Here is a 12,500-nt window from a genome sequence, read left to right on the forward strand (position 1 = left end):
TTCCCGGGGCTCCCGGCGACGTCTCCGGGCTCGCTTGCGTCACCGCGGTTTCGCCCGGGAAGCGACGGGCGCCGCCGACATCGCTGCCGACAGCGTCGCCACCCCCGGGCCCTCTCCGAGTCCGGGTTCGGGAATATTAACCCGATTCCCTTTCGACGGGAGGCCGGCCGCTTTTTTTTTGTTTGGGCTTTTGATTCGATTCGATTCGATTCGCTTTCCTTTCACCTTTCATAACGGATCCGGCGCCTTTCGGGAAGACTTTCGCCCGCGTCTTAGGACCGACTGACCCGTGCTCGACCGCCGTTGGCACGGAACCCTTCTCCACTTCGGTCTTCGAAGGTCTCGTTCGAATATTTGCTACTACCACCGAGATCTGCACCCGCGGTCGGCTCCACCCGGGCTCGCGCCCTAGGCTTCCGTGCTCGCCGCGGCGCCCTCCTACTCGTCGCGGCATCGTTTCGGCGCGAAAGTTCATCGCTCCTCGCCGCGACGGTCCGGCATCGGTCCGTCGCTCCAGCGCCATCCATTTTCGGGGCCGGTCGATTCGGCAGGTGAGTTGTTACACACTCCTTAGCGGATTCCGACTTCCGTGGCCACCGTCCTGCTGTCTATATCGACCGACACCCTTTCGGGGATCTCATGGGCGTCGCGTTAGGCACCTTAGCCGGACGTTTGGTTCATCCCACAGCGCCAGTTCTGCTTACCAAAAGTGGCCCACTTGGCACTCGCATTCGAGGTGACCAACCGCCCAGCGAAGCGTGCTGGCGGCGGCGGCCGGATGGGTCGGCTCCGTCGTTCGGGAGAGTCGGCCCGTTCCACCCGTTCCGAGTTCGAGAGTAGGTCGAGGCCGTGAACGGCCCCGGGGCCTCCAATCGTTCGCTTTACCGGATGGAATTGCGACGATCGAGCGCCAGCTATCCTGAGGGAAACTTCGGAGGGAACCAGCTACTAGACGGCTCGATTGGTCTTTCGCCCCTACACCCGGTTCCGACGATCGATTTGCACGTCAGAGGCGCTTCGGACTTCCACCAGAGTTTCCTCTGGCTTCATCCCGACCGGGCGTGGATCGCCATCTTTCGGGTCCCTGGTCGCTCGCTACGCCAGAGTCGGCCGAGTCGTACTCGGAAAAAGGGGAAACCGACCCGGGGGTGATGCGCCCGCGCGCAGCGCCTAAACTCGACGACAAAATAGGACTAGTTCAAGCCGCGGGATCTCACCGATGGGCGGAAGGAGGATATGGAAGCTGGCGCCCGGCAATTCCCCTTTTTGGATGATGCGCCGGTCCCCTCTCGGGGAGGAGGGAAAAACAACCGCACGTCAGCCACGAGCCTTCCCTCTCCTATCTCTCTCGGGAAGAGAGAAAAAAGGAAAAGTTGCGGGCACCGCAGCAGCGACGGCGGAAGGCCGAAAACGCCGCGCCGGCGGGATCGGGCACGGCTCGGAGGCGGGTGAGGCGAGGAGAAGACGACGGCACGAGACCGACGACACCCCCCGACGACCCCCGGACGACTTTGCCACGACACCTCTCCCGATCGACGCCCTCCTACACGCTCTCTCGCTTTCGCTTCGCCTTCGGGGTTAGTCAGAGGTGGCCCCTACGACTCGCGAACGGCCAGGACTCCTCGGTCCGTGTTTCAAGACGGGTCGGGTGGGTTGCCGATGCACGTCGCTGACCCGGGGTGGCGGGCGGCTCGAGTAAAAAAGCGTCGCCGAGCGACCTCTCCGGAAACGGAAACGGGCGCGGGCGGGGTTGCCCCCGACAAGAACCCGAAACGTCGGCGAGGTGCGTGACGGCGAGGCCGCGCCAGTCCTATCCCGCCTCTCATCGCGCACGCGCCCGAGACGGTGGGGCGCCTAAGGAGCGACACACAGAGTGCGTCGCCCGCACGCGACTTCCGGCGGGATCAAAACGGACCGGCTCGCCACGTGTAACGGATCGTGTCAGATTTCCTCCGTTCCCGGCAGAAAGGGGCAGTTACGTTCGCGGGCCCGACGGCCGGTGGCCCCCGACTTCACAAGGTGGGAAGACGGGGGTTTTCAGGGTGATGAAACGCCTGCCGCCTACGGAAAAAAACCCGCGTGTTCGACCTGCACGCCGGGAACGGGTCGCGACGACGGACCGGAGGGGAAGTGCGTCCGGTGCCGGCCGCGCGGAGGTCGCGCCGAAGCGCCCGCGCCATGATTACGCCGAGCGATGATGAAGGGGACGGGTGCAGCGGAGTCGCGCGCGGAGGGAGCAGGAGGAAAGAAGAAGCGGCGGCGACGGATGCGGCGGGTTAGGGCCCGGCGGCAGCAGCGATCGAGAGGACGAGTCCCCTCCGTCGCAGCCAACCGACGCAGCCACCTACCGACGCCGCGGTCGTCACCACGTTTCCCTTCCCGCTATCCACGCGGCCCGTCTCCTTCGTCGGCGACGCGGGCACAAAAGCTGGAACCGCGGGGAACGAGTCCCCCGCGGACACGACGAACGACGACCTGTGCCGCGACGGCCTCTCTTTCAAGAACACACATCGAGTTTGGGCTCGAGCCTAGGCAGCACCGGACTGAGTCCCCCCGCGATCGCGGTGAGCGGTCCCACCCGTTTACCCCTGGGCGGTTTCACGTTCTCTTGAACTCTCTCTCCAAAGTTCTTTTCAACTTTCCCTCACGGTACTTGTCGACTATCGGACTCGTCCCGGTATTTAGCCTTGGATGGAGCTTACCACCCGATTTGGGCTGCGTTCCCAAGCAACCCGACTCTCGGATCGAAGGCCGTCGCTCGCCGTCCGCACCGAATGGGCCTGGCACCCGCCGCGGGCGGCCCCGATCGAGGGAACTCCGAACTATGCGAGACGAAAACGAACGGCTGCCTTCGACCCATGCGCCACACGTCCCGAAGCCTTTAACTTGCGACGGGATTCGGCGTTGGGCTTCTCCCGGTTCACTCGCCGTTACTAAGGGAATCCCGGTTGGTTTCTTTTCCTCCGCTTAGCGATATGCTTAAGTTCAGCGGGTCGTCTCGTCCGAGCCGAGGGCGGCGGTTTTTAGTAGAGTGTGGTGTTTGGAGGAGAGGAATCTCGATCGGTACCCTCCGTGTGACGACGGCTGGCCGATATAGCGCCCGTCCGACCGAAAATGAAGAAGCCAACAATTAAAAAAAAGCGTGGGTCCTCCCCATCCGACGTTGCGTTGCCTACGACGCGGCCACCTTTTTACGGTGCGACGGCCGTGCTCGTCGCGCTGCTCGAGGCGTCGCTGAGAGACACCTTCATGAGGCAGAGAGCGAGACGAGCAGGCGGCGCTTACGTCGGCAGTCGGTTAGGTCGGTACTTTTTTTTTGGTCTCCCTTCGGCTGCTTTCGGACAGACTCCTCCTGCTCCTCCTCCACAGTGTTTCTTCACGCGGTCGAAAAGGGAAAAGACTCCGCGGTCTGCCAGCGGGAGACGAAGGAGGAGGCCGGAGAGGGTTTTAAAAAAAAAAAAGACATTGAAAGGAGTCAATTCTTTTTTTTTTTTCTTCCCCCTCGTCACTCGCTCCTGCGACGTCCCGGTTACCACCGTGCCGAGGACCGGGCGGGCACGGGGACGGCAAGATGTCGTTTCGTTAACGGAGAAAGACATGTAACGTTCCGCCTCTCGACCGGACGTGGCCCCGAGACAAGGGATCTCGGGGCCGCAATGTGCGTTCGAGGTGTCGATGTTCACTGAGTCCTGCAATTCGCATCAGTTATCGCGGCTGGCCGCGCTCTTCATCGACGGACGAGCCGAGTGATCCCCCGTCCAGGGTTCAGCACTTGGTTTTTTTATATTAGTTTTTGTTTATATAGATTTAGTAGTGTGCGAGGAGGTCTGTGCGAGGAGGCGTGACGGCATTGCAATGTCGCGAGTAGTTTGTTTTTTTAGCTAGCGGCGGTGGCACAGCGGCTGCAAAAAAACAAAAAAAACGATAAAGCGGCGACAAGGCAAAGAAGAAGCGGCCATCACTTGCGGTGGGCGAAAAAACAAACAGGTGGTAAGACGCGGAAGCAAGCAAGAAGAGCTGGGGCTTTAAAAACCTCCGCGTCACCACAAATCTATCTCTCGCTCCGCCTTTTATAGGTTTGTTTGCGCGCATTCGAGGCGTTGACGCCGACAGACAGAGGAGGTAGGCCGGAAAACAACAAACCAGTCTCGAACGGGAAAACGGTAATGATCCTTCCGCAGGTTCACCTACGGAAACCTTGTTACGACTTTTACTTCCTCTAAACGATCGGGTTCGGTCGTCTTCTCCAGGCATCGAACGCCGAGGCGTAGATGCACGAGTGTCGTGACGGACACGTCGCGCACTGCCCGGCGGCGTCGTCGGCCAGATCCGAGGACCTCACCGGACCGTTCGATCGGTAGTAGCGACGGGCGGTGTGTACAAAGGGCAGGGACGTGATCGACGCGGGCTGTTGACCCGCGCCTACCGGGAATTCCTCGTTCACGGGGTTGGTTACAGGCCCCGATCCCTATCACGGGAGGTGGTTCAGAGGTTTCCCAACCCTCTCGGGCCGGGGCGAAGTCCCCGCTGATACCTCCAGTGTAGCGCGCGTGCGGCCCCGGACATCTAAGGGCATCACAGACCTGTTATCGCTCCGCCTCGTGTGGCTTTCTGCCACCCGTCCCTCTAAGAAGTGCGTGAGAAAACCGACCCGGACCCGAGCGCCACGGAGGACGCCGAGCCCGCCGTAAAAATCACTGACATCGGCGCACTAGTTAGCAGGCCGGAGTCTCGTTCGTTATCGGAATCAACCAGACGGATCGCTCCACCAACTAAGAACGGCCATGCACCACCACCCACCGAATCGAGAAAGAGCTATCGATCTGTCAATCCTACCGGTGTCCGGACCGGGTGAGTTTTCCCGTGTTGAGTCAAATTAAGCCGCAGGCTCCACTCCTGGTGGTGCCCTTCCGTCAATTCCTTTAAGTTTCAGCTTTGCAACCATACTCCCCCCGGAACCGAACTCTGGTTTCCCGCAGGCTACCCGCCGGGTCATGGAAGCGAACGCCGGCGGATCGCCGGTCGGCATCGTTTACGGTCGGAACTACGACGGTATCTGATCGTCTTCGAACCTCCGACTTTCGCTCTTGATCGAGGAAAACGTGCTTGCCACACGCCATCGCTGCAGTTCGTCTTGCGACGATCCAAGAATTTCACCTCTAACGTCGCAATACGAGTGGCCCCGACCGCTCCCTTCGATCATTGCCTCGCCGTAGACGGAGACCGACAGACGTAGACGAGGCCCTCTTCCATCATTCCATGCTTATCGTATGCAAGCTTGAACAGCCCGCTCTGAGCACTCTAATTTTTTCAAAGTGAACGTACCGGCCGCCGCGGACACTCGGTTAAGAGCACCCTTGGAGGAGAAACCGCCGACCGCAACACGCGCGCAGACAAGACACGAAGCAGGGACTCGGAGCGGACCGGGGGGTTCAAAAAAAAAGAGGAACGCGCGGAAAGGGAGAGGGAGAGAAGCGCGGGGGTCAGAGTGCGGGGATGCGAATGAACGCACCCAAACACACACACGTAGCACCCCCCCGTTAGACTACTCCCGGAACCGAACCGACGACCACTTGTTTTTTTTTTCCCGGATCCCGATCACGACCTCCTCGTCCACCTCGCCGGCAGGACCGCGTGGCGGGTATGCTAGCGGTTGACACCGGCGGAAAGGGCCGGGAATGCGAACGGACGACCAAAGTCAACGACGGACGATGGCGCCGCCGCCCCGGGGCCGCTTGCGCGACCACGAACCCGAGTTCGGACTACGAGCTTTTTAACCGCAACAACTTTAATATACGCTACCGGAGCTGGAATTACCGCGGCTGCTGGCACCAGACTTGCCCTCCGGTTGGTCCTCGTTAACGGATTTGAAGTGTACTCATTCCGATCGCGGGGCCTCGACAGAGTCCCGCGTCGTTATTTTTCGTCACTACCTCCCCGTGCCGGGAGTGGGTAATTTGCGCGCCTGCTGCCTTCCTTGGATGTGGTAGCCGTTTCGCATGCTCCCTCTCCGGAATCGAACCCCGATTCCCCGTTACCCGTAGTAACCACGGTAGGCACTTAACCGACCGTCGACAGTTGATAGGGCGGACCCTCGAGAGACCCGTCGCCGGGCGTGAAAGCTCGTGCGATCGACCAGTGAGTTATCCAGAGTCACCAAAGCGGAGCGCGCCGCCCTATGAGCCCCGCCACCGAACGGACCCGCGAGCGGGAACGCCGACGACGGGAGGACGGAATGACGCGCATCGGTCTCAGTCTAATATGTAGCGCCGCGACCCGGAACGGCCGACGCGGGTGCCAGCGCGCGAGGCGTGGCGACGACGGCGCGCCGACCGATCGCGGCCTGTGTCACATGTATTAGCTCTAGAATTGCCACAGTTATCCATCGCCTCCGAGGAGGAATACGGTCCCGAGGATTAGGTCCGGTTCCTGAGCCATTCGCGGTTTCGCCCGTTCTAATGCGTGGCGTGAACTTACACTTGCATGGCTTAAGCTTTGAGACAAGCATATGACTACTGGCAGGATCAACCAGGTATCGTTGGAATTTGGGACTTTGTTTCGACAGAACGACAGACCGACCGACCGACCGACCGACATAAGACAGACAACTACAACGACGGGCACGTGTTTATTTATTTTTCGAGGGGGTTCGCCGTCAGAAGAAGCGCGCTGCCCGCGCTGATGGCCTCTTTTTTGTTTCTCCCCTGACTTGGACCGAGACCGAGACTCAAAGAACGAAAGCGACCAACGTCGACAACAACAACGACAACGGCACCCTTGACAGCGATACATACGACAAACGACAAGCAGCACGACGGCAGTGCACACGGACATCGAGGGTCAAGGTGCAGACTGAACTCGCCGAGGTCGTCGTCATCGTGGTCGCCATCGATTCCGTCTCGTCGTCGTCGTCGTCAACGTCCACGTCACAGCCGGCCGAGAAGAGAGAACAGACGACAGCGTCGACAACAACAACATCGACAACGGCACCCTTGACAGCGATACATACGACAAACGACAAACAGCACGACGGCAGTGCACACGGACATCGGAGGTCAAGGTGCAGACTGGAATCGTCGAGGTCGTCGTCATCGTGGTCGCCATCGATGCCGTCTCGTCGTCGTCGTCGTCGTCTTCGTCGTCGTCGTCGTCATCAACGTACCAACCGACCGAGACGAGAGAGCAAGCAACAACGTCGACAACAACAACGACAACGGCACCCTTGACAGCGATACATACGACAAACGACAAACAGCACGACGGCAGTGCACACGGACATCGGAGGTCAAGGTGCAGACTGAACTCGTCGAGGTCGTCGTCATCGTGGTCGCCATCGATGCCGTCTCGTCGTCGTCGTCGTCTCCGTCGTCGTCGTCGTCGTCGCCAACGTCAACGTCAACATCACAGCCGTCATCGGGGAGGAGCTGGACCAGGGCAGCGGCGGCGTAAATTTTCCCGTCACCTTCGTCGTCGCCTTCGTCGACCGACCGACCGACCGGCGTCGTGTTCGTGCTCGGAAAACCGAGGAGAGACAACGTGCACATGGCGCGTTCTCGCAAGCGGCTCCTCGGTCCGATTTTTTTGGGCGGCTTTTTCGAGCTTTTTTTTTTTTTTCTCACCCTTTCGTCCGTGCGACGGCGAACGTTAGGGGAAAAAAAAAAAAAAAAAAAAAAACGACAACAACGCGGCGGACCGGGCGAACAACATCGTCGACACACACGACATTGACGACCGGTCCCCCTTTTCACAATCGCATCGAGATAAAAACGAACGAGTCCGATTCGAGCACCGAGTCGCGAGCGGGAGGACTGTCGGTGCAAGTATCGATCACTGACGTGAGCGCTTCGCCGGACAGAGGATGGCTCATCCGGCAGCCGTGCAAATCGACGGTATGGGAAGAACGAACAAGAAGAGCAACGACTTGATCGGCGGCTTGGGAACTGCGGACGGTGAAAACGGGTTAATCGACTGCGACCACGACTGCTCGATCGATCTTCTTTGGCGCTAACAAAGGTGGAGGTGGCGCAAGAAGGGACTAGCGCTATCACCGTCCACGTATCAGAAGATGCGGCGGCAGACGTCGACGCTTATGCGTTGTCGGACGAGAAGTCGCTGCAGCACGTGTACCGCGAGCGGGACGTCCAAGGTTTTGCCAGACGGAAAGAAATCGGGTGTCAGCGAACGTTCACACGGCTGTGAGATCGGACGCTGACAGGAGTAGGAGGCGGCAGGCAGGCGGCGGTTACGGCGGCGGCGCCTGCTGCTGCTCATCCTCCTGTTTGCTGCGGCGACTTCCAGGACGGGAGAGCATCGAACAACGTACGTATGGTTACAAGGGGATCAGGATCTACATAGTGCATCCCCCGCGGCTATTTTTGTTTGTTTGTTCGCTCGTTCGTTAATTCGTTCGTTCGTTCGTTCGTTCGTTACAATGTACGTTTTTCCGTTCGACGGCGGCAGAGAGCGGCGGCGTTTCTCCCTAATCCGGAGGATTTATCGGTCGCACAGCGATGGGTCGTTCGGCCGATCATCGAAAGATTCGCAGGTAGTGGTTGAATGGCAGAACGGCAGCAACAACAGCGGCGGCTGAGAGCGGCGAACGCTGAGGCGGAAGCAGAAGCTGCAGCAAACGTATCGGCTAAACATGGTGGACATAGATATGGCTGACGACGCGGGTACCACGACGACTATGGAACCAGGAAAAGGAGCCGTTAGTTGTTCCAACATATCGTTCGACACGTCGAGCAGCCCTAGGTCCACGGAGAAGCACACACACGTACCACGTATTATAACCTAACGACGATGAGCGGGCGCACGGTTGGCAGGAACGAAGGCGGCGGATCAAAACAAGTTGGAGCGCGGCGACAGCGATAACGGTGACAGCCCTAGGCGGCGGAGATGCCACTTTCTGACGCCTTTGCGACAAGCCCGTAGAGACGTTCCGGACCACCACGAGGCAAAGAGTCGCTGCTCCGACGAACCGACACACCAAAGTGTGCTTCCTACCGAACATGTTTTATAAAACTTTCAAACTGGAAAACCCCAGAAATGGTGTTGGTATTCGTCCAGACCCACCTCCGACACCTGAAAATGGTGGTCAAAAAAAACGTCGATTATACGAAGCGACATTTCTGGTCGGCGATTTTCCAGTTTTACGCCTACTGCCACATGGGGATGTCGGTAGGCGTCGCAAAGTGCCTTCTCGACGCCTAGGCACACCAGGACTTTGTCATTTTTTTCCCCCTCGACATTCCTGGTCCGGTCTATTCCGATTTTACACCTACCGCCATGTGGGGGTGGCAGTAGGCGTCGAAAAGTGCCTTCTCGACCGCTAGCGACACCACTACTTTATCGAGCTCTGGAGGCCCGCACACCGACCCGGGGGCCGCGGAGTCGACCCCGGGGGCCTCCTGGCGTCGCCGCCGCTCACTTGGACGCCTTCCGCAACCTGTGGTCCCGCTCGGGGCCGCCGGGAGCCTCGCCGACCTGACCGGTGTCGGTAGGCGTCTGGAAGCGCCCGGCCGACCTGGACGAGGTCCCCCTGGCCCCCGGGGGACACCCCTTAGTTGGATGGGGGTGCTGTCCCGGGCACACATGCAACCCGCGGCCGCCTACCGACAGCCCCCTTCGCTCGATCGCTACTCCTTTCCAACATATGTCGGAGAAGCCGGGCGGTTGTGAAACCCCAGAAATGGTGTTGGTATTCGTCCAGACCCACCTCCGACACCTGAAAATGGTGGTCAAAAAAAACGTCGATTATACGAAGCGACATTTCTGGTCGGCGATTTTCCAGTTTTGCGCCTACCGCCATGTGGGGGTGGCAGTAGGCGTCGAAAAGTGCCTTCTCGACCGCTAGCGACACCACTACTTTATCGAGCTCTGGAGGCCCGCACACCGACCCGGGGGCCGCGGAGTCGACCCCGGGGGCCTCCTGGCGTCGCCGCCGCTCACTTGGACGCCTTCCGCAACCTGTGGTCCCGCTCGGGGCCGCCGGGAGCCTCGCCGACCTGACCGGTGTCGGTAGGCGTCTGGAAGCGCCCGGCCGACCTGGACGAGGTCCCCCTGGCCCCCGGGGGACACCCCTTAGTTGGATGGGGGTGCTGTCCCGGGCACACATGCAACCCGCGGCCGCCTACCGACAGCCCCCTTCGCTCGATCGCTACTCCTTTCCAACATATGTCGGAGAAGCCGGGCGGTTGTGAAACCCCAGAAATGGTGTTGGTATTCGTCCAGACCCACCTCCGACACCTGAAAATGGTGGTCAAAAAAAACGTCGATTATACGAAGCGACATTTCTGGTCGGCGATTTTCCAGTTTTGCGCCTACCGCCATGTGGGGGTGGCAGTAGGCGTCGAAAAGTGCCTTCTCGACCGCTAGCGACACCACTACTTTATCGAGCTCTGGAGGCCCGCACACCGACCCGGGGGCCGCGGAGTCGACCCCGGGGGCCTCCTGGCGTCGCCGCCGCTCACTTGGACGCCTTCCGCAACCTGTGGTCCCGCTCGGGGCCGCCGGGAGCCTCGCCGACCTGACCGGTGTCGGTAGGCGTCTGGAAGCGCCCGGCCGACCTGGACGAGGTCCCCCTGGCCCCCGGGGGACACCCCTTAGTTGGATGGGGGTGCTGTCCCGGGCACACATGCAACCCGCGGCCGCCTACCGACAGCCCCCTTCGCTCGATCGCTACTCCTTTCCAACATATGTCGGAGAAGCCGGGCGGTTGTGAAACCCCAGGAAATGGTGTTGGTATTCGTCCAGACCCACCTCCGACACCTGAAAATGGTGGTCAAAAAAAACGTCGATTATACGAAGCGACATTTCTGGTCGGCGATTTTCCAGTTTTGCGCCTACCGCCATGTGGGGGTGGCAGTAGGCGTCGAAAAGTGCCTTCTCGACCGCTAGCGACACCACTACCTTTTATCGAGCTCTGGAGGCCCGCACACCGACCCGGGGGCCGCGGAGTCGACCCCGGGGGCCTCCTGGCGTCGCCGCCGCTCACTTGGACGCCTTCCGCAACCTGTGGTCCCCGCTCGGGGCCGCCGGGAGCCTCGCCGACCTGACCGGTGTCGGTAGGCGTCTGGAAGCGCCCGGCCGACCTGGACGAGGTCCCCCTGGCCCCCGGGGGACACCCCTTAGTTGGATGGGGGTGCTGTCCCGGGCACACATGCAACCCGCGGCCGCCTACCGACAGCCCCCTTCGCTCGATCGCTACTCCTTTCCAACATATGTCGGAGAAGCCGGGCGGTTGTGAAACCCCAGAAATGGTGTTGGTATTCGTCCAGACCCACCTCCGACACCTGAAAATGGTGGTCAAAAAAAAACGTCGATTATACGAAGCGACATTTCTGGTCGGCGATTTTCCAGTTTTGCGCCTACCGCCATGTGGGGGTGGCAGTAGGCGTCGAAAAGTGCCTTCTCGACCGCTAGCGACACCACTACTTTATCGAGCTCTGGAGGCCCGCACACCGACCCGGGGGCCGCGGAGTCGACCCCGGGGGCCTCCTGGCGTCGCCGCCGCTCACTTGGACGCCTTCCGCAACCTGTGGTCCCGCTCGGGGCCGCCGGGAGCCTCGCCGACCTGACCGGTGTCGGTAGGCGTCAGTCAAACTTGCTTAAGAGGCAAAGCCTCCTCACACCTTAAGAGAGTCACAGTTAGTCCCGCCGTTTACCCGTGGTCGTCGTCGGGGGTGCCGGTCGGTGTGTTTCGGCGTGTTTCTTTCTTACTTTAGCTCGCTCCTATAAGCTAACTCAGCAGCCCTGCTAAAAATCAATTTATCATTATTTTCAATCTATCGAAAATCTTAATTTATTATTATTTTCCAACTATCGAAAATCTTAATAGAGTTGGGGTTTTTTGTTTGTTTTTTTTTTTAAATTCCATTGTAACAACAGACAGCCAGCCAGCAGCATGTGGTGTCGGTAGGCGTCTGGAAGCGCTTGAGGAGGCAGAGGAGTTGGCAAGCTCGCTAAACTGCCCGCTGGTGTGGTGGTGTCGGTAGAGGCGTCTGGAATATACCCGGTCGCTCGATCGACGACGACGACGGCTAAGGTGGCCGAGGAGGAGGACTACCTACCTACCTACCTACCTACCTACCTAGCTAGCTAGCTAGCCGAATAGCCGTGGTAGTCGTCAGTCAAACTTGCTTAAGAGGCAAAGTCCCGCCGTTTACCCGTGGTCGTCGTCGGGGGTGCCGGTCGGTGTGTTTCGGCGTGTTTCTTTCTTACTTTAGCTCGCTCCTATAAGCTAACTCAGCAGCCCTGCTAAAATCAATTTATCATTATTTTCAATCTATCGAAAATCTTAATTTATTATTATTTTCCAACTATCGAAAATCTTAATAGAGTTGGGGTTTTTTGTTTGTTTTTTTTTTAAATTCCATTGTAACAACAGACAGCCAGCCAGCAGCATGTGGTGTCGGTAGGCGTCTGGAAGCGCTTGAGGAGGCAGAGGAGTTGGCAAGCTCGCTAAACTGCCCGCTGGTGTGGTGGTGTCGGTAGAGGCG

General features: G+C 59.5%; 2 non-coding genes and 1 pseudogene across 2 annotated transcripts in view; all 3 read right to left on the minus strand.

Annotated features, from left to right (window-relative positions):
* LOC145274422 (large subunit ribosomal RNA) overlaps positions 1-3,016 on the minus strand; it is a 5,724-nt gene extending 2,708 nt beyond the window's left edge. Inside the window, exon 1 of the ribosomal RNA XR_013866662.1 lies at positions 1-3,016. This exon is cut by the window's left edge and continues 2,708 nt beyond it. This is a non-coding gene — a ribosomal RNA (large subunit ribosomal RNA).
* A 592-nt stretch (positions 3,017-3,608) lies between these two features.
* LOC145274425 (5.8S ribosomal RNA) lies at positions 3,609-3,766 on the minus strand. The gene has a single exon (XR_013866665.1). It is a non-coding gene; the product is annotated as a 5.8S ribosomal RNA (ribosomal RNA).
* A 398-nt stretch (positions 3,767-4,164) lies between these two features.
* Positions 4,165-6,535, minus strand: LOC145274411 (small subunit ribosomal RNA; annotated as a pseudogene).
* Between the last annotated feature and the right edge of the window lie 5,965 nt (positions 6,536-12,500).

This window comes from Euprymna scolopes, unplaced genomic scaffold, assembly GCF_053919585.1.
Source record: "Euprymna scolopes isolate OS-2025 unplaced genomic scaffold, ASM5391958v1 sca38, whole genome shotgun sequence".
Taxonomy (NCBI): Eukaryota; Metazoa; Mollusca; class Cephalopoda; order Sepiida; family Sepiolidae; genus Euprymna; species Euprymna scolopes.